This window comes from Carassius gibelio, chromosome B18 (assembly GCF_023724105.1).
Source record: "Carassius gibelio isolate Cgi1373 ecotype wild population from Czech Republic chromosome B18, carGib1.2-hapl.c, whole genome shotgun sequence".
NCBI classification, from domain to species: domain Eukaryota; kingdom Metazoa; phylum Chordata; class Actinopteri; order Cypriniformes; family Cyprinidae; genus Carassius; species Carassius gibelio.
Genome location: NC_068413.1, coordinates 29,362,209 through 29,367,070, shown reverse-complemented (window position 1 = coordinate 29,367,070; position 4,862 = coordinate 29,362,209).

Here is a 4,862-nt window from a genome sequence, read left to right as displayed (position 1 = left end):
GTCCGGTGACAGTCCGCCTCAAACTACCTCCTGCGTACAAGAGGATACACCCCGCCTTTCATGTGTCCAAAATTAAACCCGTGTTTTATGCACGTATTAATCCGCCTACTCCGGTTCCCCCGCCGCCGCGTCTCGTAGAAGGGGAACCAGCATATTCGGTTAATCGTATTCTGGACTCGAGACGGAGGGGACGAGGATTCCAGTATCTGGTGGACTGGGAAGGTTACGGTCCAGAGGAGAGGAGTTGGGTACCTGCTAGGGACATATTGGATCACTCCCTTATTGATGAATTCAATCAGCAGGTAGGCCCTTCTGGGAACTCCAGGAGGAGTTCTTAGAGGGGGGGGTACTGTCACGGTTGGTAAACCGTGATCTCGGGTTGTTTACACTTTGTGGTGAATTCTGTGTGTTCTGCGTTTGCACTGATTAGTTGTGGGCGTCTCCGTTAATTGTATCAGCAACAGCTGCCACTCATTACTCATCTCCTATATATATGGCTTGTCTCACGTCTTGTGTTTGTGAGATCGTTGTTTCATGTCGTTGTGTTACCCCCGTCTGGTTAAAGTGTTAGTTTGCGTTTGGATGTCTGTGTTTTTTCCTAGAACCTCATCCACTCTCCGCACGATCACTCAGCCACGGACACTTACCTTCGGCTCTATTCCCCGCAGTTCCTGTGCCACTCTCTCCTGCTGCCTCACGCCACCAAGACCCGGACTTCCCACCTACACTCCACCTCAGGCCGGATTTCTCACCAACCACCGTCTCCCTGGAGTGTTATCGTCCCATCGTCTTTGTGTATCATTGTTCTATTTGTCTTCATTTCATTAAATCCTGTTAACTCGCATTTGTTTCCGGACTGTCTTTCACCAGCCGTCACACAGGTATAATCCTTGCATGACTGTTAAAAACATTCTGGAACTTATGTCTGAATGTGAAGAAAGTCTTAAAATAGGTAACTTTTTATTTTATGTATTTGTACTTATGTAACTGATGTGTGTATAATGTTGTTGTCAAGAAATTATCCGATGGCTGTATATAAAATTATTGACATGCTAGTTGAATATATGATAGAGAAAAATCTTGTAATGTGTGTGAAATTCCTTCAATATCAAAATGATGTATAATTATATAATTTACAACCAATCATATTGAATGTGTATGTGTCTTCTGCAACGATTGCAAATAAAAACCTTTTGACTCTTATAACTCTGAAATTGTTTTGTGTAAACCTTAGTGGTGGTAAGATGTCTGAATTAATGTAAAAAGTGTACTACAATCCATCACTTTGGGAGTTAAAGAACGATTAAAACAGGAATACGGGGTTACTCTTAAGGATAAAGAAATATTAGATTGGTTAACATCTCAGGATGCTTATACATTACATAAGACCACACCTATCAAATACAAACAGAATAGAGTGGTAGTGTATGGAAAAGATGTACAGTTTCAAGCAGATCTGGTTGACATGTCTGCTTATTTCGAAAGAAGACTATGGTATCAATTTTTTTCTGACTTGCATAGATTTTTTTAGCAAGTATGCATGTGTGCGTCCACTGAAGAATAAGACAGGTGCAGAGGTTACGATAGCATTAACCTCTATACTCAAGGAAAACCATATACCTCAAACATTTCAGACTGATAAAGGTACAGAGTTTTTTAACAAACATTTCCAAAAACTGATGAAAAAGTATAACATACATAATTTTGCTACAGCAAGTGATGTGACAGCTTCTTGTGCAGAAAATGGGGCGTTTTTTTTAACAGCTATCAATTCAAAGCATGAATACAATATCTTACAAGATCTTATAGACGGATATAACGCCAGTTATCACAAAAGCATTAAAATACAAAATGATAAAAACCCCTTTGCTTTTAAATTTTAACCTGGAGTTTTTGGCTTTATATCAAGACTGTGTCTAAATTAATTCCAAACCTTTTCAGCCGGAATTTGAGAGCGGATCAGCCATTAGAGACTTTTCTGTCAGGTCCATTAAGTCAAGAGATCACAGACAATAAAAATAACTTAGAATTTTTATTGAATAGATTACAGACAAGTTGATGTTCCTGAATTGAAATTTGGTGGTATGGCTCTGTTCAGGGACAGCAGCAGCAGCATTAGGGAACGCTCACGCAGTTTAGGACTGTGGGAGCTAAAATATCCCCCCGTGAACAGAGCAGGCAACATGACAAAGCAAATGCCACGTTATGCATAAGGAGGAGCTGGGGAGGTGGTGGGCAGCAGAAGTGAGCAGCAGCCTGTAAGAGCAACTGAATGTGCTTTAAATAGGGCGCCTTGTTTGAGCTTTGGCGATTAAGCAGCGAGGGGAGTTAACCAGCTGGAGCAGATCAGCTGGAGCAGATCAGCTGACGGGACAGTGTTATTAATAAATAGCATTAGCAGTGTCTTGACTACCTGGCCTGCCAGAACTGATGCTGACGCTCAATTTATCAACTCGCGTAAGCTACCGGAAGATCTTAAAAATCATCCTCTTGTAGATTGTCAGGATTTGCTAAATGGATACATGCTCTACGCCTTTAATTTAGCCCCTGATGAAGATTGTTTGATGCTCATGTTTCACTAATTAGATAAGGAAATATTAGACTAGAAGCCAGATTCAGACAACCTCTCAGACAATCCATAACCATTATCGTATATTTAATATTTGATTCAATTGTTGAGATATCCAATCGAAGACGGGTGTTAGTGGATTATTACTGAGGCGGGGGAAATTAATACGGTTCAACTAATGTTTGTTATGTTTCCAAAGACCATACAAACCTTTTTTTAAAAAACAATTCTATCTGTGCACAGTGCTCTAACAAACCGGTTCAAGACTTCAAATCAGATACATGCGGACAATATTGTGTGTTTTTTCTATATCACGTCAAAGGGTTATGATTATGAAAATGTTGTTAAACTGTACCATGACAACCTGATTAAAAATGATAATATGGTTGCACTTTTTGTAAAGAGACTGAAAGCATCTCACTGTGATATATGAAATTTTAATAAATGTGTACAAAATTGTAAAAGGTGTCTCTAGTACACCTAGAACTGTGCTATTATTGCATGTTTAATAAATAAAAACACTATGTAATCTTGAATGTATTAACAATATGGTTGTACTGTATAAATAAAGACAACGTGTATAGCCAGACCTCTTTTCTCCGTCTATTTTTAATAACATAAAAAATAAGTCACATAACACGTTTTAAAACATATTTACAAAAAAGAAAAAAAAAAGATAACCAGTTAGTATCGAGAGATGGTGAACTAAACACCTGTCCGTCAGTGGCAGTAGATTGTGGCGTAGTCTTTGTGTACTTTTTACAACCCCATTTTTAAAAGGGGGTAGGCGATTTTCTTTTAAGGGTCTCAACTATGCATTTAACCTGTGGATTCGTGATAGTGGAAAATGGTATATTTAAAGCTGCAAAAGTATCCAGAAATTCACTCCAACCACGCAGTCTGTATTCATCACTGAGTGTGTGAGGAGCCGTTATACTTTTAAATACAAACTTGCCAGAAGTTGTCTATGAAGTCACTTGTTTAGCATTATATGTTTTATTCAGAATGAGCTTGATGTTTTTTTTTAACTCCTTTGCAGCACATTGTTTAATATTTTGTTTACAATCTGATCCTGGCCTTCATCAGACGATCGTGCACTAGCAGGTGCACTAACAAGTGCATTGGCAGGTGCAGTAGCAGGTGCACTAACAGGTGTATTAGCAGGTCCTCAGCATGAATAGTGTCCGGTTTCGGTAGTGTAAGAGTTAAAGTACTACTCTCCAAATCACCTTGTATTACTATAGTTAAAAATCTCTGTAAGACGCTGGAATAAAGTTTAGCCTTCCCATGTGAATCTAAATCAGTCCTCTGCAATACGATCCTTATAGCTGTATCTAAATTGTTCTCCCCAGTTTGCTGAATTGTCTCACGAACGTCTCCAGTTCTTAATTTATTCATCTGGTTCTGAGGAATTAGGTAAAGCCTTTCAGCATATTCCATTCCTAGAGCTATCTGGAGGTTATTAAACTAGTGATAAATGGTATTGCTACACTTAACAGAGGAACAAGCAAACCGCCTCGTTGATTAATCAACCCCTTTTTTTCTTTTAATATTAATATTTTTACTAGCAGCGCATTTGATCTCCTGTTTTTTTTTTTTTCTTTTTTAACCTCCGGAGCTGGTTGGTGTTTAGAGGTATGTTACTGTGGAGTACATTAAGAGCTATCACACACAGGGATAGAATCAGCTGATCTGATGCTGACTGTAAAATAACAGGGCATTGTCTCGTGGAAGTCTTATATAATAGTTTTAAAAGATGCAAGTTTTTACAGATCACTCATTTTCACCAACAGTTTTTACCGTTGTCTTTTCTGCACGTACACCACCTGTTGATCTGAAAAAAAAAAAACCTGATCTGAGACGAAAACACTCTGATGTTTTAGCTTTAAAATCAATCAAAAGGAAGCCATAAGGTTGATTGGTAGCATCCCTATAACATTCCATAAATAATTTTGTATTTCCTGGGTAAATCTGACGTCCTAAAGTCATTATTTGCATCAAGTCTCTTGGACTCTTTTACAAAACAAGGTAGTGAGTATTGAGTGTGATGGTCCTGCTGGTTTTACCTTGAAAAAAAAACTGATTCTAGGTTACCAATATGATGTAAAATTATTTATGATGAACATATTGTGTGAAAGCTCGTGAGAGTTCATCGTTTGAAAATGCCAAATCCATCAGATCATCACAGATAAATAATACATTGACATTAGGAGGCAATAAATTTTAATCTGTTAAAGAGTTTGGAATACCTTTAATACATGTTATAACAGTTTGTCATACAAAGACTGCCAAC